Source organism: Pantherophis guttatus, chromosome 4 (assembly GCF_059756535.1).
Source record: "Pantherophis guttatus breed Tessera chromosome 4, ASM5975653v1, whole genome shotgun sequence".
In the NCBI taxonomy this organism is placed as follows: domain Eukaryota; kingdom Metazoa; phylum Chordata; class Lepidosauria; order Squamata; family Colubridae; genus Pantherophis; species Pantherophis guttatus.
This window is the reverse complement of record NC_142066.1, coordinates 142,212,933-142,240,825: the sequence shown is the minus strand read 5'-3', so window position 1 is coordinate 142,240,825 and position 27,893 is coordinate 142,212,933. Positions and strand designations below refer to the sequence as shown.

General features: G+C 38.6%; 1 protein-coding gene across 18 annotated transcripts in view; it reads left to right on the top strand.

Annotated features, from left to right (window-relative positions):
- Nucleotides 1–27,893, top strand: part of PARD3 (par-3 family cell polarity regulator) — a 650,052-nt gene that overhangs the window by 219,592 nt on the left and 402,567 nt on the right. The window contains exon 1 of one of the 18 annotated variants that reach the window (XM_087893019.1): nucleotides 1,536–1,867. The exons of the other annotated variants lie outside the window; for them this stretch is intronic. The gene's annotated coding sequence lies outside the window, so the exon portion shown is untranslated. Of the gene's footprint in view, nucleotides 1–1,535; nucleotides 1,868–27,893 lie in introns of those variants that run through there. 18 annotated transcript variants of the gene reach the window in all.

Below are 27,893 nucleotides of genomic sequence, written 5' to 3'. Positions count from 1 at the left end.
ACCAGCCTGATGACCTTGGACCAGTCAATCTCTCTCAGCTCTAGAAAAGAGGTAATGGCAAACTTCTGAAAAACCTTGACCGGGATCTGTTCAAGCATTCCCCAGAAAGTAACACTGATTTGAAGGTTCTCTTTCCCCATGGCCTCATCTCTTGTACAGTTTTGAGTCTTAAGTTTTGATAACTATGAGTCTGGTTTCATATTGTGGGACAAAGCAGCTATTTTTGAACTTCGGCTTGAATAAGTTTACTAGTGAAAGATGAATGAAGGAGAACCGAGCCATCTTGAGTGTCAACTCACAAAGCATCCTTGGCCTGCTCTCCATTGGCAAGGGGGATGAGAAAATGAATGCAGCTGCATCAAGGAGCTGGCATCTCAGTCAAAACAAAGCACATTCCAACTGATAAGCGGAGGTAGTCTCCACAGAAACCCACAGTGGCCAGAGGGGAGTGATCTCTATAACCCGCGAAATTGCTTCGTTGGAGAATGTGACTGATGACACACATTGGAGGGAGGGGGAAACAGGGTCAGAGTCGGGATGTAAATTAAGTGGTCAGAGTTGTCTTCATTTGGTCCGTGCCAACATGAAGCTCCTAAAAATAACTGGATTTCTTTTGAACCCTGCCATGAAGCTCATGATTTAATTAGGGCATCGGTCAGAACCCTGACATTGAGCTTTGAAGAAGATTCAGATTCAGTGGTCTCTAATACTAAATAAAATAATTATGGGAAGCAGAATAAATATTATCTATTTTGTTCTCTGAAACATTGATAGATACATGCTGCTTTTTCTTGTATATAAATTATTAATGTCTCTTTTTATAAAGGCTTGGGGAGGGAAGAATGAATTCCTTTGTCATTTCTAACAAATATGTTTGTGTGTGTGTGTGTGTGTGTGTGTACACACACACACACACACACAAACACACACACATATAAAAACACATACTAGCTGAGAGAGACCTCGATAATATGATGTACCTGCCTTCCATGAAGATATGCATACATAAATGCTAACAACATACGAAAGGGTAAGATAGTTTATAAATTCAAGATTCTTAAAGAATTTCACGTTCAAAGGCTTCTTTTAATATTTGCATAGATGAAATCTGATAATTATTTCTTTTATTATGAAAGCGATTCCTCGGAGAAGACATGGTGCTGCTTGATGGAATAAAGCTTGTGTTCTGATTATGTGCGATGTGGCTCCAGAGTGCCTTCCATATTTATAGGGATAGAAAGCTTTAATGAACAAATGATTTCCAATGAGGCAGACAATTTAAAAGTGACATTAAACTCCTGAAAATGTGGCTCATCTGGGGGAAAAAACACACAAAAATGCCCTCTTCTGAAACCATTCCATCTGTGTATTTCAGTCTTTCTCACCATTTTTAATTACCAGAGATGTTTTCATTAAAGCAGGATCTTTAAGGTATTATCTACTCCTGCTGTTTATTTCCCATTTTAAATTCTAATCCTTTGTGACAGCATAATAATTTCCACAGCAACCGGTCTTGTGCAATAAGACATTATTTTGTACCCAGACTGTCTCATATGGAAGTTGGATTTTTTTTTAATACCTTGATAATAAGGTTACTGAAATGTGTGCCTGTGTGAATATGCATTTGTATACAGCAGGAATGACAGGAAAACTGAAGTTATGGTCATAGGAGAAAAGACATAAGAGATTAAAAAAATAGATTGAAATTGATGAAACAGAGAAATATAGGCAAATCCTTGGAGATGAGATGGCAGCGGGAGGCAATCATTGTTTCCTTGACCAAAAGAAACGTACATGGAAAACAAGGATCTTATGAAGCCTTAAGATAAAATCCCCGTAGAGTTTTAAATACGTAAACAAGATTAAAGTAAGTGGAAAATAAGCAAGAAAAGATACGATGTTTACATTATGTTTCCATGCAAAAAAGCAGGGAGAGAAATAAGGAAAGAGGAGCATGAAATTGTTGAAGAAATTTCTATTGCCCACTGTATGTTGGCTAGAGGCAATTAATTTTCATGGGTGGAAATGTGAATGTCACAGCTTCTTTACTCTTCAAACAATGGCATTTAATTTTCAGTATGATTTGAGTTCCAGTATGAGTCTTCAAGCTGTAGATTAGTTACCCACAACCTCAGCATAAATCCCCCTCCCCAATTATCTTATGCGGTAACTTGTTCTCAAATGTTCATTCTTTAGCGTTGATGACTTTTCACTTTTAAATCCTTGCTAACTTAGAAAATATGTCAAATACAAATGAAACATTCCTCTCGTCATTGAAAGTGTGTTGAGTTGACCCACAAGTCATGTGGGATAAAATGAAGGCAAAAATTAGGACAATGAGAATAGGGAATGGTTCTTGCGTGTCTGAGTTCGTTCATTCATTCATTCATTCATTCATTCATTCATTCATTCATTCATTCGATGTTCTACATCCAAGATGAATGCAAGCCACATGATTAGTTAATAATCAATCAATCAATCAATCCCAATGGCTGGGATTGAGATAATTTGAAATTAAGGTATCTGAAGAGTGCTAGATTTGGGATCATTAGCATAAAGTGCTGAAAAGAGTTTCCTGAGAAGAGAAAATCTAGAATTATGATAGATGAGACAGAAAGATAGTTCTTGGGTCTTTATGCTTTCTTTTGCATTCAGAGTTTTACTTGCGCATAACTTCCATTTTCTCGTTCGCCATTCCATATTTGCATGGCTGGTTTACGGGATGTAGTATGGGACTTTCATGTGTATATCATGTCACCTTTCCCACACAATCATTGAAGATACCTTGGAAGAACAATATTCATGCTAGTCTAGAAGTATCAGAATGATTCCCATTAATTAACTTTTGTTTCCCCCCACCAACCCCTTAAAGTTAGACTGGAATTAAAGATATATATTGTGGTATAAAAGATATATGGATAATAATTTTTAGTAATCCATTAAAAGGGGGGAAAAAGACCTACTCTGATTGATGACAAGAAAGAAGGCTCAGAAAATTACAAAGCCAAAACTTAAATTGCCATATTGAACTCATAAATTTCTGTAAGTGTGCATGATATATTTAATGGTGGAGAGAAAAGATCATTAAATTCTTAGATAAAACAGCTATTATAAGTGAAATGTGGTATCCACAACAGTGCGTTTCAGTCACTCTTCTCCTCCTCCCTCTCCTTTTCTCCCTCCCTCTCACTTTCTCCCTATCTTTTTCTCTCTCCCCTTCTCCCTCCCTCCCTGATTTTCCTCTATCTCTCTCTCTGTCCCTCCTTCCCTCCCCTTCTCTTTCTGTCTTTTAATGAAAAACAGACTTAGACCTGAATGCATTCTTTGGTTGGTTCAAGAAAAGGAGTTAAATTCAGAATATTTTTGCATAATAAAGATAAGTGTTGACAGTGTAATGATCCATTTGGCACAGTGAGATAAAAATCTTGAATGGCTTTTAATAAAACTAAGCTAGCTAGACATGCTATGAATTCAGGATAAACAATTAAGTAGGAATTAAAGCCAAGGTCTCTGTGAACTGATGGGGTGTTGAAGCATTTGCTACTTTTCCTCTCTAGCAAGAGAACTCAGTTAACATGGATTCTTATCTATCAGGATTTATAGAGGTCATGCCAGGATCCAATACTTAGATTTTAAGACCCAAAGCCACACCTCACCTAGAAAATATTTCATGCATAGTGATCAATCAAACTAGAACTTCAGACTCTTATTCTTTCTAAGTAACTTCTTTCCTCCTTCTAGTAATGACATGTGAGATGTATTTGACCAGTCCTTTAAGAACATAAATATGTATACAGTGATCTCCTAACCTATGACAAGTTTAAGCCTTTGAAATCTCAGCAAGAGTTATAAATATGATTAGAAGTGCCAAACATTTTTGTCTGTCAAATGCTTCTTTAATTATCTTCTCTTTTTTTCTCTGGTGAGAGATGCCTGGTTACTGTGTGGTGTCAATATGGTTATATTAGAGATCTCTGTTATATATTTTCAACTTCTGAAAATAATGGAAGTTACTGTCATGGACACGTAGGTTCCTATCAGCTCAGATGAATGAATTGAAACCCACCAGAATCTCTACTGAATTAGTCCCAAGAGGAAAGCAAAAGAAATGCTTTAGTAATAATATATTTTCAAACTGATTATCATTAAAGCATTATTTGAAAGAAAGAGGGCACATCATGAGTTCAAATGCTTAAGAGACTCATGTCACAGTCATTCAAATTAGCATAGGTAACAAGATTCATCTGGGCCATTTAATTTTTAGAGAATATGAAGCTATGATTGTCAGTTTTGCAATAAACAAAGATTCAAACAAATGAAGAGTTTTACCCCAAAATTAATAGTGAATTTTTTTAATTTTCAAAGTAGGAAACAGTTTGTCAAAACAGACTGTCTATAGTCAGAAGATGTATATATTTCAGTTAAATAAGCAGTATATAACATCGATCTCATTTAGCATGTATATGTACGGTATATAACATTAGATTTCATTGGTTTCTTATTCTAATTAGTTAAATTCTAAGTTTTCTAGGTATAATCTAACAGAGTTGAAGCACATTTTAGTCAACTAGACTGATTTCCCCCTTTTTTGAGAAACTGAAATAGTCTTTGTCTTTTGCTTTGTCTTTTATTAGATTTATATACCGCCCTACTCCCGAAGGACTCAGGGCGGTGAACAGGCACAAAATAAAATACATAAATACAAAAGTTAAAAGATATAATTAAAACCAGATTAAATAATTTAGCCCAAGACAATTAAAAATCCCAAAATTTAAAACAAATTAAAATTTCGATGTAAAAGAATTTTAAAACAGGGGAGAAAATTAGGCCAGGCCGTCTTGCTGGAATAGGAGAATCTTAAGAGCACGGCGGAAAGTGCGTAGATCCGGGATCCTCTGCATCTCTGGGGGGAGCTCGTTCCAGATAGTGGGTGCCTCCACAGAGAAGGCCCTTCCCCTGGGGGCCGCCAGTTGACATTGTTTAGCTGACGGCACCCGGAGGAGCCCCTCTCTATGAGACATACCGGCCGGTGGGAGACTGCTTGTGGTAGTAGGCGGTCCCGTAAATAGTAGTATCATTTTCTTGTATTTACCTTTTGAATCAACCTTGGCAGGTTAATTACATTGCATACAAAGCTAATTTAGGCTAATATTAAGGAAAGAACTACTCTGGTTTATATATATATATATATATATATATATATATATATATATATATATATATATATATATATATATACACATATACATATATATATATATATATATATATATATACACATATATATATATACATATACATATATACATATATATATATATATATATATATACATATACATATATATATATATATATATATATACATATATATATATATTTGTCTTCTTATATATTTTTGCATATATATATATATATATATATATATATATATATATATATATATATATATATATATATATATATATATATATATATATATAATATTATAGGTTGGTATTGAAATAATGAGTGGGACAATAGGGAATGAAATTGTTTGAAGTTTCTCAGCTCTGTTGAGAATTTTTAATCACATTTTCCTGGCTTCTCATGCAAATTAAAGTAAATATGCTGTGTATTACAGAACATATGCTGTATATTAACGTTTTATTTTTAAAATTCTGTTTCAATGAGTGTTTAAGTATGCTGCAGATATTGGTTGTATACATTACTTTGATTTTGTTGCATCCTTGTGTTAAATTACACTTACACTTAGTTTAAGGCATGTGTTTGATTCTTTCTTTCTTTTCTTTTTAATCCTATAAAGCTGAGCATCTGATGGTGTTTGTATTAGTGAAGCCTGCAGTGGCTGATATTTTCCTCACATTTAAAGCCTCCGGCTCCTGGCGACAAATGAGACAATGTATAGACTTAATACATCTGTATTTGAACAATATATCTTGCAGCGTGACACTAGGCTCTCTAATAAAACTGATGTCTGGATTACTTGCCATGTAACATTAATGCTTTAACTGCCAACCCCAGTGTCAGAAGTAAAAGTGGAGACTCCTATATGACCTGCATTTAGTGAGTCAGATACTTTTCTGCCTCTCTTTTGTTGAAAAGCCATTGACCTGCACACTTGCTTCAGATTCACAGTATTAAATAAAAAAGAGGGGAAAAGAGGATCGTCAGCGTGAAGCTTTAAAACAGTGTTTTTCAAACTTAGATGAAGATGTGTGGACTTCAACTCCCAGAATTCTGGCTAGGGAATTCTGAGAGTTGAAGTCCACATATCTTCATCTAAGTTTGAAAAACACTGCTTTAGGATGATGCAATTTGTAAATGTGTTTTGATTTAGAATAGAATAGAAATAGAATAGAATGGAGTAACAGAGTTAGAAGGGACCTTAGAGGTCTTCTAGTCCAATGCTCTGCTTTGGCAGGAAACCCTATATAATTTCAGACAAATGGTCATCCAACCTCTTCTTAAAAACTTCCAATGTTGGAGCATTTACAACTTCTGGAGGCAAGTTTTCCACTGATTAATTGTTCTAATTGTTAGGAAATTTCTCCTTAGTTCTAGGTTGCTTCTCTCCTTGATTAATTTCCACCCATTGCTTCTTGTCCTACCCTCAGGTGCTTTGGAGAATAGCTTGGCTCCCTCTTCTTTGTGGCAGCCCCTGAAATATTGGAACACTGCTATCATGTCACCCACTGCAAGATATATTGTTCAAATGCAGATGTATTAAGTGTATCCATTGTCTTCTTTTCATAATACTAGACATATCCAGTTCCAGCAACCGTTCTTTATATGTTTTAGCTTCTAGTCACCTAATCATCTTTGTTGCTCTTCTCTGCACTCTTTCCAGAGTCTCAACATCTTTTTTACATCGTGGCAACCAAAACTGGATGCAGTATTCTAAGTGTGGCCTTACGAAGGCATTATAAAGTGGTATTAACACTTCATGTGATCTTGATTCTGTCCCTCTGTTTATGTAGCATAGAACTGTGTTGGCTTTTTTGGGAGCTGCTGCACATTGCTGCACATATGCTGCACATATTTAAATGATTATCCACTACAATCATATATTTAATGTCTTGCTTCTCTCATATACAATTATCTATGGTAAAGAAGCAAAGATGTCCCCACTTTTCAGTTGGGTGCCCTGCTTCTTAATATCAATTTATTTAGTTTGATCTGCTTTTATTTACTAAATGAAACATGTGCAAAAACTCTGCTGCAGATTCTGAGACATTGTGGGAAAATAAAGTAACAAACCTGGATGTTAATGCTTTGCATTTCAGATTTGGGATTCATTTTAGAAATACAGATCTTCATTTAGCAACCACAATTAGTACTGGGAATTGGTTGTTAAGCAAAGAAGTTGCTAAGTGAAAACAACAATTATGTTTCATTTTTCAGAGCTGAGAAGTTGTAAATGTGAGGAATGGCTGTTAAAATTACTTTTTCATCACTATAATTTTTTTTTTTTTAATTTGATTTATATGCTGCCCTTCTCCGGAGACTCAGGGCGGCTTACAGTGCGTTAAGCAATAGCCTTCATACTTTTTGTATATTTATACAAAGTCAGCTTATTGCCCCCACAAACTGGGTCCTCATTTAACCTACCTTAGAAAGGATGGAAGGCTGAGTCAACCTTGAGCCTTGGAGAGATTCGAACCAGCAGTAAATTGCAGGCAGCTGTGTTAATAACAGGGTGCTTTAAACCACTGTAGTACCAAGGCTCTAATAACTATGAACAGTTGCTAAATGAGGCAGTAGCTAAACAAGAACTATGTGTAGCTTTGTTTTGCTATCACTTAGTTTTTAATCTGTCAGTTTAGGAATGAAAATTTTAAACATGTATAAAGGTAAAGGTTCCCCTCACACATATGTGCTAGTCGTTCCTGATTCTAGGGGGCGGTGCTCATCTCTGTTTCAAAGCCGAAGAGCCAGCGCTGTCCGAAGACATCTCCATGGTCATATGGCCAGCATGATTAAACAGCAAAGGCACATGGAAACTGTTACCTTCCCACCAAAGGTGGTCCCTATTTTTCTACTTGCATTTTTATGTGCTTTCAAACTGCTAGGTTGGCAGAAGCTGGGGCAGGTAATGGGAGCTCACTCCGTTATGCTGCACTAGGGATTTGAACCTTTCTGATTGACAAGCTCTGCATCTTAGCCACTGAGCCACCGCGTCCTCTTTTAAAGCATATATACTCACATGTATATTAAACGTGTTTAAGGATGGCTTTTTCATCTCCAGCTGGCAACTAAAGTGCCCTCTCTATTTAGTGAGTACTCTACAGTATATGGGCGGTGCGATGGCTCAGTGGTTAGGGTGCTGTGTTTGTGGGCTTGGAAAGCTAACAGCCCGGGTTTGAGACTCGAGCATTATAGAGTGGAGTGGGTGTCCATCTTCACCTAGCTCCTGCTCACTTAGCAGTTCAAAAGCATGTAAATGCAAGTAGATAAATAGGTACCACTTTGTTGGGGAAGAAATGGTGCTCTGGAATGTCATACTTGGCCACATGACCGTGGAAAGGTCTTCAGACAGCACTGGCTCAACAGCCTTGAAACAGAGATGTGCACCATTCCTTGTAGTTGGCAACGACTAGCGGACTAAAATCGGCAGGGACTACTTCTTTCTACTGTATATCTATCTCTATGTAGACTATAGGTCTGTATATTACTATATTGACAATTTCCACATGCTACAATTCTGATTGTATTTTTCTTTCTATTTGGAGATTTCTTTCCAAGTATTTCTCCATTGTTGCTGTTCTTGACTAATAGGTTTTCCTGAAGTGTTTGTACCAACGTATCTGATGTTTTGGTCTTAGCCGCTACGGCCCATTCTGTGTCATCTTTTTGCTGAAGGTGAACATCTGAAGAGATTTAATTGGCCAATATGAGAAGTAGATCTGTCTAAATCTTTGAAAGAAATATGCCTTACACTAACAAAGCTTCTCATTGTGGTGATTCCAATGACAAGTCAGTAATTAAGACAGACCCTAGGTTTTTAGGTTTTGGTTGAAAGTTTTTGCAGCTGGATCAGACAAGCAATTAAACACACAAATAAAAGCATGTTTCTTCAGAATATTAATGAATCTTTCTTCCTCTATACATAACAAAGATTGCTCTGAACTATTTGGGGGCAAGCAAAACAGTTATAAAATCCATTTTCAGTGGTACAGAGTAACTATTTCCCCCCAATTAGATCCCTGATGGATAGTTGTTTTGAAACATAATTGTAAAGAAAAAGATGGATTTGTATGAAATGTTGACCATGAGGAACTAGCAATAGAATAGCTAATTGTTTATTAAATGTACTAAGTACTCCGTAGTTGCAGAGACATTATAAAATGAAGCCACATTTTAAAGAAATAACTTATTCTTGATACAGCTGTGTGAACTTTTAGGATTTGATAGATGCTGTTTGTTTTTAATCTCTCCCTCCCTTCCTTCCTCCCTCCCTCATCTATCTACCATAAAATGATATGACACTATAGCATTTTCACTGGCAACCTGAAAAAATATGAAAACCAACTGGATGATTTTGGGCCAGTCATTCTCTTTCAGCCCAAATTTGTAGAAATTAAAAGTGTATTGAATACAATATATTTGTTTGTACTATATTTGGAATTGGTACTTTACCTTGAAATGCATTTTTAATAAGCAATGTTAGAAAGTGAAGCTCAGGGAATGATTAAATATTTTGGGCTGTCTCTATGCTGTTGAAAGTCAATCATTCATCAGAAAGCTTACAAATTGGTTTTATAGTCACTTTCTTCTTCTCCAAACAATAATTGGTTGCTGCCTGATTATATGTAATTCTGCATATCATATTATTTCTTTACATGATTCTGCATTTGCAATTCACAGCAATGGTAGATGATCTCGAAATTGTAATTATGAATGTTGGTATTTTATGAAAGCCAAATGGGATTGCTGCTTTGATCTGCTGGAAATAATTCATTCTACAATCTGCAACATAATCCTTAGGATTTTGCAGATATGGTTAGATGCAACCCTTTGGATATCACATTATTTTTTTTAAAATAGATAGATGGAATTTAATTATGTGTTGATTTAAGGGAGAATATTAAATCTTTATATACTGCCAGCACAAACCAATATTAAAATTTATATTCAAGGAAAGCTATGTATATATAATTTAGCATCCTAATAAAAATACAGTTCCAGAGATGCTTTGGTATCTTGTTTTAGTCTTTTTATATTTTTATCCTAATTTAGAATAGAATGAGAGATAATTAACATTTTGCATTAACTGGTGGAAAGAAAGAAGTGGAATTTTCATAACCATTCAGTAAATAAAGATGGCTGAGCTTGCACTTTTAAAAAGTGGTTTGTTTTAAGATCCCTCTATATTCTTTAGTCCTCCAAAATGTGCTAATATTTAGCAATAATAATATTTGCACCAATTATTTCTCTTGCATTCCATGTTATATCAGGCTCAGAGTAAGAAGATTGATATGATAGATATTTGCTGATCTGGTTTGTCTTTTGCAGCTCATTTAATGGAGCTGTCTTGATATCTGTCTGTCTGTCTGTCTGTCTGTCTTATCTATCTATCTATCTATCTATCTATCTATCTATCTATCTATCTATCTGTCTATCCATCCATCCATCCATCCATCCATCTATCCATCTATCATCTACCTTCTCACTCAATCCCTCTCCCTCTCATCTGTCTGTCTGTCTGTCTGTCTTATCTATCTATCTATCTATCTATCTATCTATCTATCTATCTATCTATCTATCTATCTATCTATCTATCTATCTATCTATCTATCTATCTATCTATCTATCCATCCATCCATCCATCCATCCATCCATCCATCCATCTATCATCTACCTTCTCACTCAATCCCTCTCCCTCTCGTCTGTCTGTCTGTCTGTCCATCCATCCATCTATTTAAATAAATTTGTAGGTGTATATTTCCTTATTTCTCAGGAGCAAAGAATTATAGAATCTTGATTCATTTAGCTCAAAGAGAAATACTTGTTTGTATTTGATCTGGTTGTCTATCTGTTTATCCTGCCTACCTGCCTACCTACCTACCTACCTACCTATCATGCCTGCCTGCCTGCTGTCTGTCTGTCTGTCTGTCTCTCTCTCTCTCCATCCATCCATCCATCCATCCATCCATCCATCCATCCATCCATCCATCCATCATCTACAAACTTTCAAATAAAAAAAAAATACATTATTTATTGCAGTTTCTACTATGAGAACTAGTTTGGTCCCTGATTAAGGCACCAGGCTAGAAACCAGGAGGCATGGAAACCAACTGGATGACTTTGGATCAGTCACTCTGTCTCAGCCAACTTACCTCACAGGATTGTTGTTGTGTTTAAAATAGGAGGAAGTAGTAGTAGGTGTTAGTCACCTTGAGTTTTTATTAGAAAAAATAAGGTGGGATATAAATAAATGCATGTTTCAATAGGAAAAATGCCATGTCATCTCCCTCTCCCTCCCTCCCTCCCTCCTTCTCACTTACATTTACACACACACACACACACACACACACACACACACACACACACACACCATAAAGTGGTATTGGGTTAGATATGGCATTGCAGCATTTTGATTGGCAAAGTGTGAAAAAGCCCTTCTGGTGTAGTTTTGTTTGTCTTAGTACTGTCCTATCTCCAAAATTTCCCTGTTCCTGTAGTTACAATCTGGAGTTTAAGCCTGTCAGACACCCCTTAATTAAATTAGACTTGGAAATATTCCACTGATTGTTAGGCATTGAATTCTTCCTCAACTGTTTCTAGCAGTGAGCTGGTGATCTGAATGCCACCAGCCAAGTGCTTTACCAGTATCAAGGGACTAAAATAAGCCAATGAAGATCATGGATACAGTTGGATTTCTGCCTGGATAATTTTGTTGACACTGTAGCTCGCCTGATTATTTATACTGCTCAGCTATAACTGTAAAATGGGATATAATAATGATCTGTCCAAGATGGCTGTGTTGAGGAAAAATTAAGCTACTGGCAGGCCTATATTTGAACCAAAAAGGCTGTATAATACTATATCTTGGGGGTGAGGCATGAAATTAGCTTAATTCTTTTTACCGAAGAAGCACTTAGAAAATGCTGAATTTTTATCCTTTATATTTGCATTGGGTGACAAGTTATTTGATGTTCTTTTTCTATGCCCAGAGGAATGAAGGGTGTTTTTATTTCTATGCCCACGCAGAAATCATTTCCACTGAATTCACATTAACCTATTTACAGGCAGGTGTTTATAAGGTTCCTGTCTTAAAATCACTAAATTTCATTTTAGTATACATATATGTATGTGTTACATATAGTTACATATATGTAACTATGTATAGCTAGATATAGATATAGAATGTTTATCATCCTATAAATTAATCTCTGTCATCAAAACCTCCAATCAAGCTGATGTGATTTCAGGAATTGATACTAAAAAGACATATATTTTCCATTTCATTTTTATATTGCTGTCATTTCTTAGTACACATTCTTTCTAGGCACTATGCTCTAAAAGGTAGCAGATGGGATCAGAATGAAAGCTAAATCTGGTTTAACTTCAGTAAAAATAAATTCAACTGAATCAGAGAAATGATACTTTTCCGCATTTCAGATGTATGGTATCAGGAATGCATTCAATCATTTTACCCTTTTTTCATATTTAAAGTTATAATTTGGTGAGCCTTTGGCCACACCCAGTCTGTCACAATATTGTTAAATTCGAGGAGCACAATTTCATGTTCATCTGAAAAGTGCAAGGTTAGGAAAAACTGTTCTAAAATCTCTTTCAATAAGATGTTACATCTGTTTCAGTATCTTGTGAAATTCTTCCACTTCTTGGATTATTTTCTGAAATTAGTTAGTGCTTTATGGCATTGCTAACCTACTTTTACAGAGAGTAATTCAAGTGTGCCAAAACATTACTGTAAAATCAAAGCATTCAGTTGTTTACCTTATAACCTGAGTAAAGCTCTCTTTTTTTGTTTTATTTCCAGAGGGTGTACAAAAAATATGACTTCTCAAAGTGCTTTTCAATGGAATTGATTTCTTTTAATAAGGAATGTTTGTGCTGTTGGCACTGGTAAATAACAACTGTGATATAGAAGATCAAAGAGGACTTGAAATAAGGAATGTTAATTTCCTGGGAACCCACCACTAGTGAATCATACTTCTGCTAGTGGGTTGGAATATTGAGAGAAAACCAGAGGCAATTTAGAGACATGGGTATATTACAGATCAAGTTTGTCTGCTAATCTGTATGGAAATTATTGCAGTTACAAGGAGAGATTTTAAATGCTTAGTATCAGTGTGAGAAGAAAACCATATATCATGCATCCCTTTCACATCCGTATATGTATGTCTTGGGGGAAAAAAAGGGGGGGGAGAAAAATGTGGCTTGGGGTGTTTCTGGAAGAGGAATGGCAAACTGAATGTGGAGCCACAGGAAAAACCAAGAAACAGGTCAAAAGATTGGTTCTTGGGATTTCTCTGGATAAGGAGTGAACAGCAATTGCCAAATATGTGATATGGACAGCTGCTTTCTTTTAGGAAGACTGCAGGACAGCAGTTTTACAGGAGTTTGTGTGGGGAGATGATGGAATTAGCTATTCTGTTCACAACCAGAGCAAAAACTTTTAAATGACTTTAGGTTTGCAAACCTCTCTTTCTAATCACTTTTGGAAATTGTTCATTAACTACTTCTAAGCTATTAAGAGATTTTTGGAATGACTCAGTGGGTGAGTCTGCCTTTAATCCTGAATGAAAGAAAAAATTAATCCTAAACCTGAGAATATAGAGAATCTGAAATAAACAGCAAAAAGCTAAATAAGATTTTGATCTTAGGAAGTTATAAAGTAAACTGACCAGATTTTAACATTGGTAAAGAGGGACACCATTGTGGGCGTTGCTTATTTTGTGGGCGTGGCTTGGAGGTCATGTGACTGGGTGGGCGTAGCTAGCTGGTCATGTGACCCTATGTGTATAGGGACTACTCAGGGGGCTGAAAAAAGTGATTTCTGACAGATCCTCGCACTTTTGACTGGTCCTCACACTTATGACCATCCTCACATTTATGCCCGTGCAACATTCTTAACAACCATGTCACTCATTTCACAACTGCTTCGCTTCACCATGGTGATAAGATAGGGCAAAAATGTAAAATGTGAGGACAGTCGTAAGTTCGAGGACTGGTCAAAAGTGCGAGGACCAGTCAAAAATAACTTTTTCAGCCCTCTGAGTAATCCATATGCATAAAAGGATACAGCAATAGAGAGGGATGAAGGAAGGGAAGGGAAATTAGAGTAAGAGTGAGGGTAAGAGAGGGAGGAAGAGAGAAAGAGAAAGGAAGAGGAAGTAGGGAGGAGAAGAAAAAGGTGGGGGGAAGAGAGAGTAAGAAGGAAAGAAAAGAGAGAGGTGGTAGGTTTGAGGAGAAAGATTGCTGTACAATAAAAAAGATGAAAAGGAAGAAAGCCAACCCCAAACAAATATAAAAATATTAAGATAAAGAATGAATTGTTAAACTTTAAAGAATAAAAGAGAACAAATATGAATAAATAGCAATAATTAGAAACACACATAAAAACATACAATGTATTTTCTTTGAATATTTGGCTGGTTCACAAATTTAAACAGTGTTTAGTCATTTCAATTAAATTTACAATTTCTGTATTTCCTTTTTGCCATATTTATTCATCTATTTTTTTAAAAAAACAATATTACCCTTTATCCTCATCTCTAACCTTAATCAAATTCAATTTTTCCCTTCTATTCTATATTATACCCCTTCTCATTGTCATCTATTTTTATATCCATCCTTACATTGGTTAATTATGTAATATTACAGTTGTTTAATACAAATTCAACATTTTAATATAAATCAATTAGTTATATAACTATCTTTTTTGTATATTAATCAATATGAACATGAATATTCCAATTATTTCCATGCAATCTAATTTCTTACAAATCAATTAATTATATTTACCAATAATAATAAATCAAATAATTTCCCCCATATATTCCTCCAAACCACAACTTAACCATTTCTGCTTTCAACACAATATACAATTAATAGTATCTCAATTATTACAATTCCCTAGTTAAATAGAGCTTTTTTTCTTTTGTGTTTTAAAATCTTGAACTCTCCTCTTTTTCCCTAAATTTCCCATTGTTTGCACCTACCTTTTTTGGTGAGGAAAAAGAAAATAAATCTGCTGCCTAATTTTCCAACATTGCACCAAACAAGCCAACAACCTGTTTCACTTTCAGTTTCGTTTTGCACTTGGTTTGCACAAGGAGAAAAAAAAATCTGCTCGAGCAATTTAGCAAGCAGCAAGAGCCCTGCGCAAAACAGCTGAGAGCAAATCAGCTGAGAGTGGGGAAGCCGAACTCATCAACGTGCTAATTAACCTACACGGAAGCTGTAAGGGGCTGTTTTTTCTATTTTTGCAGGCATTGGTCTACTCATTTGTTTTCTTTTAACACAGAACAGCTGTAGGGCGGCCCTTTGAAGCCCTGTGGCAAGAGTTTAAACAGTTTTTTTCCTCTAGCCATCAGCTGGGACTCAGGAGGCAGCAGGGACTCAGGAAGCAGAATGAAAAATCGGGACTTTTTTAAAACGCCGCAGGACGCGGGACAAATTGCTAAAAATCGGGACTGTCCCGCCAAAAGCAGGATGTCTGGTCACCTTATTATAAAGGGACTAGGTTCCAGATAAAATTGGAATATTGAATCTTACGGATTTGGAATTAATTATAAACTATAAACAGATTTTTATGGGAAATAGATCCTTTTATAAGACATAACATAAATAATTCCATGAATTCAAGAACTGGACATCAAGGGAAACTAAATATTTTAGGTAGAGGAAATACGTTGGTTTGCAAGATGGTGCATGTTGTGATGGCAATCAAAATACTAAAGGAGACTTTTGAAGAATGAAATAAAAAAAAATAGTAGCCACAATATCAACCATGTCAATAATGATAGACAATGTCCAAAAATAGTATAGAAGAAATGTCAGATGTAAAACAAATTTAATCTGACAAGTTAGGGATGGTATTAAACTTGAATTTACAACCAACAGGCCAAGGGAATGAGGAAAGTGTATTTCACTGGATCTTCAAAAGAAACTAGCTGATATTTTAAAATCTAAAGTTGGATATGGGATAAATATAAATGTTTTAAACTTGAGAGAATTTGAAGTGTTGGAAATCACTGTTGTATATATTTTTCTTTCTTTTTTATATTGTTACTTTTTTGCTTTTTCTTTCTTTTTTATTACCCTTTTTATTCCCTTTTTGTAAATTCGGTTTCTATTAAATTCCACTATTAATCAAAGTTCTTAATAAAATTACATATATATAAAAATAAAAAAAATCTTGGCATAGCTTTCTTTGAATGATTTTTTAATGTTGGGCTGTAAGTTAGCATTTGCCAATAAAGCTGAATTACTGCGAAATTAAAGTAACAGGAAACAAATGATGACAGAGTAATTAAGCAAATATTCAGGAGATGCAACTTTTTCAATGTGAAATACATTGACTTTTATCTCAACTTTGTTGTCCTTGTATCTGAAGTTTCTACAGCTCTCAGAATTCATATCATATCTATGTTGGATATATAGCCTCACTATATCTGGTGGATATCAGGCTGAGCCCTCAGAAGGGAGAAAGTTCAATGTAACATATACTGCTGCTCTCCTAAAAATTAATGAACTGTTTTTCAGTGAAGTGAATTGTAACCAATGGTGGGATTCTGCCGGTTCTAGGGGGTTCGGCCGAATCGTTTGTTAAATTGCTGGCTCGCCCCACCCCTTGCCCCGCCCCTCCGCACCACTATTTATTGCCAATAAATGGTGGGCGAGGGGTGGGTGAGCCAGCAATTTAACAAACGGTTCAGTGTTTTTTTGTAATTTTATTGGCCCGCGGAGCTTCAGCATAGGCTAATTAGCCCTTGATTAGATCGAGTCCCGACCCTCAGCTGATTTGCTCCCAGCTGTTTTGCTCAGGGCTCTGCTGCTTGCTGGAGCAGATTTTTTTTCCCCTAGCTATGCTGAAAAATGAAACTGAAAGTAAAACAAACTGTTGGCTTTGCTGTTGCTGCAATGTTGGAAAATTAGGCAGGCAGATTTCTTTTCTTTTTCCTCACCAGAAAAAGTAGCTGCAAACAATGGGAAATTTAGGGAAAAAGAGGAGAGTTCAAGATTTTAAAACAAAAGAAAAAAAGCTCTATTTAACTAGGGAATTGTAATAATTGAGATACTATTAATTGTATATTGTGTTGAAAGCAGAAATGAGTAAGTTGTGGTTTGGAGGAATATATAGGGGAAATTATTTGGTTTATTATTATTGGTAAATATAATTAATTGATTTGTAAGAAATTGGATTGCATATCCAATTCATATTGTAATCAATATGTTCATATTGATTAATATACAAAAAAGGTAGTTATATAACTAATTGATTTATATTAAAGTTGAATTTATATTAAACAACTGTAATATTACATAATTAACCAATGTAAGGATGGATATAAAAATAGATGACAATGGGAAGGGGTATAATATAGAATAGAAGGGAATTTGATTAAGATTGAATTTGATTAAGATTAGAGATGAGGATGAAGGGTAATATTGGTTTTTTACAAAAATAGATGAGGAATAAATATGGCAAAAAGGAAATATAGAAATTGTAAATTTAATTGAAATGATTAAACACTGTTTAAATTTGTGAACCTGCCAAATACTCTGTTCAAAGAAAATACATTGTATTTTTGTATATGTGTTTCTAATTATTGTTATTTATTCATATATATTTTCTTTTATTCTTTAAAGTTTAACAATTCATTCTTCATCTTAATATCTTTATATTTGTTTGGGGTTGGCTTTCTTCCCTTTCATCTTTTTTATTGTACAGCAATCTTTCTCCTCAAACCTACCACCTCTCTCTTTTCTTTCCTTCTTACTTTCTCTTCCTCCCCCTCTTCTTCTCCTCCCTACTTCCTCTTCCTTTCTCCTTCTCCTCCTCTCTTCCTCCCTCTCTTACCCTCACTCCTACTCTAATTTCCCTTCCCTTCTTTCATCCCTCTTTATTGCTGTATCCTTTTATGCATATGGACTACTCAGAGGGCTGAAAAAGTTATTTCTGACTGGTCCTCGCACTTTTGACCAGTCCTCGAACTTACGACTGTCCTCACATTTTACGTTTTTGCCCTATCTTGTCACCATGGTGAAGAGAAGCAGTTGTGAAATGAGTGACACGGTTATTAAGAATGCTACAATGGGCATAAATGATGACTAGTCATAAGTGCGAAGACCGGTCAAAAGTGCGAGGAGCAGTCAGAAATCACTTTTTTCAGCCCTCTGGTAGTCCTTTTGTGCATATGGACTACTCAGAGGGCTGAAAAAGTTACTTTTGACTGGTCCTCGCACTTTTGACCAGTCCTTGAACTTACGAACTGTCCTCACATTTTACGTTTTTGCCCTATCTTGTCACCATGATGAAGAGAAGCAGTTGTGAAATGAGTGACAGGGTTGTTAAGAATGCCGCAACGGGCATAAATGTGAGGATGGTCATAAGTGCGAGGACCGGTCAAAAATGCGAGGCCCAGTCAGAAATGACTTTTTTCAGCCCTCTGTAGTCCCTATGCAGATAGCCACGCCCGCCAGTCACATGACCAGCTAGCCACGCCCACCCAGTCACATGACCAGCTAGCCACGCCCACCCAGTCACATGACCACCAAGCCACACCCCCAACTAAGCCACACCCACAGAACTGATTGTTAAAAAAATTGAATCCCATCACTGATTGTAACCTTGTTTTTACTTACCAAGTTTCTCTGTCAACTTTGGTGAATAAAGGTAGTCTTGACTTATGACCACAATTAAGCTCAAAATCTCCATTGCTAACAGATGTGAAGTGAGATTTTATGACCTGGGATTCACATAACAACTCTGCTAAGAAATGGGTATTGTATGTGCAGTGAACAGACATACAATATTTCGTTAAAGCAAGGAAAACCATAATAGGGAATCATTATTTCTAGGAAATTGTGATATATTTGGGAAAGACTGGTAGTGGGTTTGTTGATCAGTCATTCCCAGTTCACAGACTCAACAAATGTGGTTCTTTAAAAAAAATAAAAAACAGTTCATTCTGCTGAACAATTCTTTCTATCCTCTACATTCTAGCTAATTCCTTTGTGTTGTCCAAAAACAAATGCAAGATTATTCTACACACATTCTCTTCTGTGTCTTTGTTTCACCTAAACCAGTTCCTAAATTATAGTACATATTTAAGTGACACTGATTTTAGTTGCAAACACTTCTATTATTAGGCTGGTACTTTTGAATCCAGTTTTCCCTCTTCAGGGGCCCAGGGTTGCAGATCAGTACTTAAACATAATAACAAAATCATTGCTTTACTGATGACTTATTTCTAGATATTAAGTCATAGTAAGTGCTCCTTGGAGAACAATGTGATTATAAAGTTGGCTTGTCTATATTATCGGTCTGGACCACATGATACATTTTTTTTCTGGTGAGCCTGTGCCAAATTTTTTGTTGCTTGAAGTTAATTAGTCTTAAGAATCCCTTTAGCTTTCCACCCCTATATTTGAGGTTCAGATGGTGATCTTGAGACCTACTAGTGAGATATGAAAAGTTTTTGGCTGAAAAGGAACTGATATAATAAGACTAACATTAGGGGAGGAAATTTCATTTGTTCAATTGACCTCATCAGGCAAGTAATATAGATCAGATATCGCCTACACTATGTCAGAATATCTACTTTTCAACTATAATTTATTTTTATTTATTTATTGGAATTTGTCAAACAAAAATGAGAACAAGAATAAGAGTATAAAAATACAATGATAGGGACAATGGGCATGTTAGTGCATTTATGCATGCCCCCTCTACTGACCACTTAAGTAAGAAGTAAGGTCCATGGAAATCAATTTATGACTGAAACTGTGAAAATATGTAGCTGAGAGAACTGAATCAGGTAGGGCAGTGATGGCGAACCTATGGTCGCGTGCCACAGATTGCACATGTAGCCATATCAGTGGGCATGCCAGCTCAGCTCTAGAGCGCATGTGCATGCCAGCCAGCTGATTTTTGGGCCTTCTGGGCCCAACAGAAGTAGGGAAACAGGGTGTTTCCTGCCTCCGGAGGGCCTGGGGGGTGGGAATGGCCCATTTTTCTTTCTCACCTGGCTCCAGATCCTCTCTATGCATCTGGGGAGGTAAAAAACAGCCTTCCCCACTCCCTCTGAGGCCCTCCAGAGGCCTGAAACGGCCCATTTCCCAACTCCCGGTAGGACAGGAAGTGACTTTTTTGCTGACCCCAGCCTCCAGAGACTCCTAGAGAGGCTTTGGAGGCTGGAGACAGCAAAAAACGTCTCACCATCCCCAAATGCATAGAGATGATCTCGAGCCAAGTGAGAAAGAAAAATGGGCCTACCAGGCCATCACGTGCCAGGAACCGGGGGGGGGGAATTGCATATGCAGGGTGGGGCGCATAGAATTATGGGTATGGGCATGCGTGCACGCGAACCTCCCCCCCCTTCCTGGCACACGATGGCAAAAATGTTAGCCATCACTGAGGTTGGGCATTCCAGACTTTGACAACTCTATTACAGAAATTATATTTTTTACAGTCAAGTTTAGAACGATTTACATTGAGTTTAAAGCGGTTGTTCGTGCATGTATTACTGCGATTAAAATAAAAAAAGTCATTTACAGGTAAAACATTAGTACGTATAATTTTGTATGCAATACCTAGGTCTGACCGCAAGTGGCACAGTTCTAATTAGCCAAACCGAGAATTTCGAGCCTAGTAGCATAAGAAATTCTATTGTGTACAGAAGAGTGCAAGACTTCTCTCGTGAAGTACTTCTGAACCCGCTCAATTGTACTGATGTCAAGATACATGGTGGGGATTCCAAACAGTTGAACAATATTCTAAGATTGGTCTAGCACAGTGATGGCTAACCTTTTTGCCATCGCATGCCAGGAGAGGGGGGGGCAGGGGAGGGTTGCGCGCGCACGTGCCCATGTGTGTGCAACCCCCTCCCCCCTCCCCCCCGCTCTTGGCACATGATGGCCTGATAGGCCCGTTTTTCTTTCTTACCTGGTTCCAAATCCTCTCTGCGTATCTGGGAACGGCGAAAACAGCCTTTCCCACTCCCTTGGAGGCCCTACGGAGGCTGAAAGGGCCCATTTCCCAACTCCCGGTGGGACAGGAAGTGACATTTTTTGCTGTTCCCAGCCTCCAGAACCTCTCTAGGAGTCTCTAGGAGCCTCTCTAGGAGTCTCTAGGAACTTCTCCAGGAGTCTCTGGAGGCTGGGGACAGGAAAAAATGTCACTTTTTGTCCCACCGGGAGCGGGGAAATGGGCCCTTTCAGCTTCCGTAGGGCCTCCAAGGGAGAGGGAAAGGCTGTTTTCGCCGTTCCCAGATACGCAGAGAGGATCTGGAGCCAGGTAAGAAAGAAAAACGGGCCTTCCCCACCCCCCCAGGCCCTCCAGAGGCAGGAAACAGCCTGTTTCCCTACTTCTGGTGGGCCCAGAAGGCCCAAAAATCAGCTGGCCGGCACGTGCATGCGCCCCAGAGCTGAGCTGGCGTGCCCACTGATATGGCTCCGCGTGTCACCTGTGGCACGCGTGCCATAGGTTCACCATCACGGGTCTAGCATAAGTGTTATAAGCTCTAATTAGCAATACAATGTTTCCAGAAAAAAAGCTTCGTAAAATTAAGTTTACAACTCTTAATGCTTTTTTAGCAATGCTGCTACAATGAGTTTTGGAGCATAAATCGTCAGAGATAAGTACATCAGAGGTGGTATTCAGCAGGTTCTGACCAGTTCTGGAGAACCGGTAGTGGAAATTTTAAATAGTTTGGAAAACCGGTAAATACCACCTCTGAGTGGCCCCGCCCCCATCTATTCTCTGCCTCCCAAGTCCCAGCTGATCGTGAAGAAATGGAGATTTTACAGTATCCTTCCCTTGCTATGCCCACCAAGCCATGCCATGTCCACCAAGCCATGCCCACAGAGCCATTAGTAACAAAAAATTGAATCCCGTCACTGAAGTACATCTAGGTCCTTAACAAAGTGAGGGTTATCTGCTAGATCAATGCCTCCTAGCTTATACTTGACATTCTGATTACGTTTACCAAATATGTAAGACAGAGCTTTCATTAATCAAAATTTGAAGTTGCCAAATAGATGACACAGACACATAGTTGAGATCACTTTGCAAAACAACAGAATTATCTGTAGAATTGAATAATTTTACGTCATCAGCAAAAAGAACGTAATTGCTTTTAAGTTGATCACATAAATCATTGATATAGAGCAAAAACGCTGCCTTGCGGAACACTACTGTTAACTGATGCAGGATTAGACAGCGAGTTCCCTATTTTGACTTTTTGCAGTCTATTAGACAGGAAAGCAGCAATCCACCTGTGCAAAGGTCCAGAAATGCTGTAAGAGTTTAATTTCAACAGCAGTTTATCATGTACTGTTATATCAAAAGCCTTACAAAAATCTATGTAAATTGCATCAACAGCTTTATTTTGATCAAGACATGTAGTCCAGATGTTTTTGCAGTTCAAAAGTTGTAAATTACAGGACGTTTTTCCTAAAGCCAAACTGTCGGATAGCAAAGTATTGTCTCTAAGTGATGAACTGTTGTGGTGAATGTTCATGAGGTGAATGTTCAGGTGGATGTGAACTTCTCCCTTTAATAATTTTTCCAAATGCATAATTACTGCACTGACACCTTTGCTAGTCTCACAACTACTCTAGGCAGGGAAACTTACCTATATGAGTAGAGTGAATTACTGTACATTCTATTTCTGTCCTTTCAAAACAAGTGTCTTCACAAAATCTAAGGACTACAAAGAAAAGATTTCTCAATCTGCAAAGTGCTAGAAACTTGAATATAAATTTGCACCATGGTGTTTTGATAAGAAAATTGCAAAATGAAATGGTAGTAGAGGTGAGGGTTGGCTTTGCATAGAAGCAGAGAAGAACAACAAAGATGATTAGGGGACTGGAGGGAATAAGAGTATTCTCCAAAGCACCTGAAGGCAGGAGAAGAAGCAATGGATGGAAATTAATCAAGGAGAGAAGCAACCTAGAACTAAGAAGAAATTTCTTGACAGAACAATTAGTCAGTGGAATAGCTTGCCTCAAAAAAGAAGTTGATGTTCCAGTACTGGAAATTTTTAAGAAGAGATGGGGTAGCCATTTGCTGTATCTAAAATGGTATATGGTTTCTTGCTTGAGCAGGGGGTTGGACTAGGAATCTTCCAAGGTCCCTTCTCTCTCTGTTATTTTGTTAAATCTGCAACAAAAAAGTGCTACCAAATATCTGCAATGATATTTTTGACCTTATATCACCACAGAAACAATGTAGAATTGTAGTTTAAGCAATCTGTTTTTTTTGCAAAAGAGTTTATTGGGATGTTTTCTGTATCACTTTCTTGTCCACCAGATAATTTCATTTGATCAGATTGATTAATTAAGTCGCAGGATTCTGTTTGTCTTTCATTCCTTTCATATTTTCCCCGTAATATTTTATCTAGATAGTTAAGATATCTATTCATGATTAAGATATCTATTCACCAAGAGAAATCATGAGTACCATCTTCTAAGTTACTTTGGTATCTGGGGCATTAATTTCTATAAAGTATATCAGTTTGAGGTGGAGAATGAGGTTGAATTTTAGAAATGGAGATGGGATGTCATCCTACACAAGGAAAACACACAGTTCTCTGCTGTTTCTACTTAACACATTAAAATGGCGAGTGATGGTTAAATGTGAAATTGCCATGGAAGTGATTCTGTGATATTTCTCTGTTTTTCAAACATATCCTTTCTTCTGACATTTATATATTGATCATGAACTTCTGTAACAACAACACTTTTGTGCAGATAGCTGAAATATAAAAGGTTTCTTGTTTGCAGAAATGTGTATTGAATATTTGGCCATCAGTTCACAGGGTATATATGTGGGCATAATGTCAGATGCCTAGCTTGCCAGCAAGGTACTACCTATGATTAGTTTATTTATTTATTTATTTATTTATTTATTTATTTATTTATTTATTTATTTATTTTTCATATTTGTATACCGCCCTACTCCCGAAGGACTCAGGGCGGTGAACAGCCATAATAAATACAAATACATATAGAAGTTAAAAACTATTAAAAAACAGATTAAATAATTTAGGCTCAAAGATTAAAACATCCAAATTTCCCAATTCCCAATTCCCAATTTCCGTTTTATTATATTGTAATTACACTGTACCTTCGATAGCAGAGATGGATTGTACATTCTCTTTTTTGTTTTGGAAAAATCAATAAAAAATTTAAAAAAAATAAAATAAAAAAAAAATCCAAATTTATCTAAAGAGGTCTAAAACCTGATTTAAAAGCCAGTTTAAAAGCCAATTTAAAAGGGAGAGTTAGGCCAGACCAGCTTGTTGGAATAGAAATGTTTTCAGGGCACGGCGGAATATGCGTAAGTCTTGGATGTTTCGTAACTCCGGGGGAAGCCCGTTCCAGATGGTAGGTGCCCCCACAGAAAAGGCTCTCCCCCTGGGGGCCGTCAGTCGACATTGTTTGGCCGACGGCACCCTGAGGAGTCCCTCTCTATGGGAGTGAACTGGTTGGTGAGAGGCTATTGGTGGCAGGAGGCGGTGTCGTAAGTACCCTGGTCCTGAGCCATGGAGCGCTCTAAAGATAGTAACCAAAACCTTGAAGCGCACCCGGAAGACCACCGGGAGCCAGTGCAGCTCGCGCAGGAGGGGGGTTACATGAGAGCGCCACATTGCTCCCATCACCACCCGCGCGGCCGCATTCTGGACCAGTTGGAGCCTCCGGGTGCTTCTCAAGGGGAGCCCCATGTAGAGAGCATTACAATAATCCAGGCGTGAGGTGACAAGGCGTGAGTGACCGTGCGTAACAAGTCCCGACCCAGAAAGGGACGCAACTGGCGAATCAGGCGAACCTGATAAAAAGTCCTCCTGGCCACGGCCGTCATATGCTCTTCTAAAGACAGCCGCGAGTCCAGGAGGATGCCCAAGTTGCGAACCCAATCTGTGGGGGCCAACGACTCGCCCCCAATAGTCAGAGATGGCGCCAACTGACTATATCGGGATGATGGAAACCACAGCCACTCGGTCTTGGATGGGTTGAGCCTGAGTCTGTTCCTCCCCATCCAGATCCGTACGGCCTCCAGGCACCGGGACATCACCTCGAGGGCATCATTGGGGTGGTCTGGGGTGGAGATGTACAGCTGGGTGTCATCAGCATACTGATGGTACTTCACCCCAAAACCACGGATGATCTCACCCAGCGGCTTCACATAAATGTTGAATAGAAGGGGCGAGAGGACCGATCCTTGTGGCACCCCACATATAAGGGGCCTCAGGGTCGACCTCTGCCCCCCTGTCAACACAGACTGCGACCGGTCAGAGAGAAAGGAGGAGAACCACTGTAGAACAGTGCCCCCCACCCCCAACCCTTCCAACCGGTGCAGCATGATATCATGATCGATGGTATCAAAAGCCGCTGAGAGGTCTAGTAGGACCAGGACAGAGGAGCAACCCCTGTCCCGAGCCCTCCAGAGATCATCAACCAATGCTGTCTCTGTGCTGTACCCGGGCCTGAAGCCCGACTGGAACGGATCTAGATAATTCGATTCATCCAGGTACCGAGGCAGTTGTCGTGCAACCACACTCTCAACAACCTTTGCAACAAAGCGAAGGTTGGAGACAGGACGATAATTTGCTAACACAGCTAGATCCAGGGAGGGCTTCTTGAGGAGGGGCCTCACCACTGTCTCTTTCAAGACGGTGGGAAAGACACCCTCACTCAAAGAAGCATTTATAATCTCCTGGAGCCAGCCTCGCGTCACCTCCCGGGAGGCCAGTACCAACCAGGATGGACACGGGTGCAATAAACATGTGGTCGCATTTAGTCTGTTCAGTATCCTGTCCACGCTTTCGGGAGTCACAGGATCAAACTCTTCCCAAATAATATTCTCAGGACCTGCCCCTGTCATCTCCTCTGGATCAATCCAGTCAGAGTCTAGCTGTTCACGAATCTGAGCAATTTTGTCATACAGATATTGAACAAAATCCTCAGCTCTACCCTCCAAGGGGTCTTCCCGCGTCTCTTGATGGAGCAGAGAGTGGGTCACCCTAAACAGGGCGGCTGGGCGATTATCTGATGACGCAATAAAAGTAGAAAAGTAGTTACTCTTCTCTACTCTTATCACCACTAGGTAATTCTTAATATGAGATCTTACCAGTGTTCAGTCGGATTCAGAACGACTAGCCCTCCAACTGCTCTCTAGGCGTCTTTTCTGGCGCTTCATCTCCCTCAGCTCCTCAGTATACCAAGGAGCCAGGTGAGACTGGCGCCGGGTCAGAGGCCGCAAAGGCATGACTCGGTCTAAAGCATCAGCCGCCGCCCTATTCCAGGCGGCCACTAAGTCCTCAGCCGAGTCGTGTGCCAGAACCTCAGGAAATGGCCCAAGCTCCATCTGGAATCTCTCAGGATCCATCAGGCACCTGGGGCGGAACCACCTGGTCGGTTCCGCCTCCCTGCGGCGGGGTGTGGCGGTTCGAAGGTCCAGGTGAAGGAGGGAGTGATCTGACCATGACAAGGGTTCAATCACTATATCCCCTATCTCGAAATCACTCAACCACTGTCCAGAGACAAAAATAAGGTCCAGTGTGTGTCCCCCCATGTGAGTAGAGCAATAAATTAACTGGGTCAGATCCATAGCCGTCATGGAAGCCAAGAACTCCCGAGCCACCTCAGATGTCTCGCCAACTGATGACAGGTTAAAATCCCCCATGACCATAAGCCTGGGGGTGTCAACAGCCACCGCGGCTATAACATCAAGCAGCTCAGGCAGGGCTGCTGCTACGTGGCAGGGAGCCAGGTACGTGACTAGTAAGCCCAACTGCACCCTATGACCCCAGTTCACAAGAAGGGACTCACATCCAGCCTGAGGAACAGTGGCGTCCCTCGGTCCAAGACCTTCGTTAATAACAACCGCCACCCCTCCGCCCCTCCCCTGAGACCTTGGCTGATGGAAAGCACGGGAACCTGGTGGGCACATATCAACAAGGGAGGCTCCCCCTTCCTGGCCCAACCAGGTGTCCGTAATACCCGCCAGGTCCGCACCCCCCTCCTGAATAAGATCACAAATGAGGGGGGCTTTATTTACCACGGACCTGGCGTTGCACAGCATCAGCCGAAGGCCTGGGGCCCGAGGTTCCGTACAACCTGGGGAACGAGAAGAGCATTTATATATTGATCATGAACATTTATATATTGATCATGAACTTCTGTAACAACAACACTTTTGTGCAGATAGCTGAAATATAAAAGGTTTCTTGTTTGCAGAAATGTGTATTGAATATTTGGCCATCAGTTCACAGGGTATATATGTGGGCATAATGTCAGATGCCTAGCTTGCCAGCAAGGTACTACCTATGATTAGTTAATGTATGACCATGATTTAAAGAATAGTACTATGTTGCTTTGGCACTATCTGTGTTTTTCTTTCTTATATTACTTCAGCAGTCATAAGGTATTAAACCCAAATCTATAATTTGTCACAGATTTTAGGAATTGCCAGCTAACTAGCATTGCAACATTTTCCTGCTTTATGTGGTGTGATAGCAAGAACACATTCAAAGGGCTTACATCCTGATACAGTTAAACTTCCAACTACAGGAATCTATTGTTTGTTTATTTGTTTGCTTGTTTGATGGTTTGTTTGTCCATCCATCCATCCATCCATCCATCCATCCATCCATCCATCCATCCATCCTGCTTTACTTGCTTGTGTGCTACCTA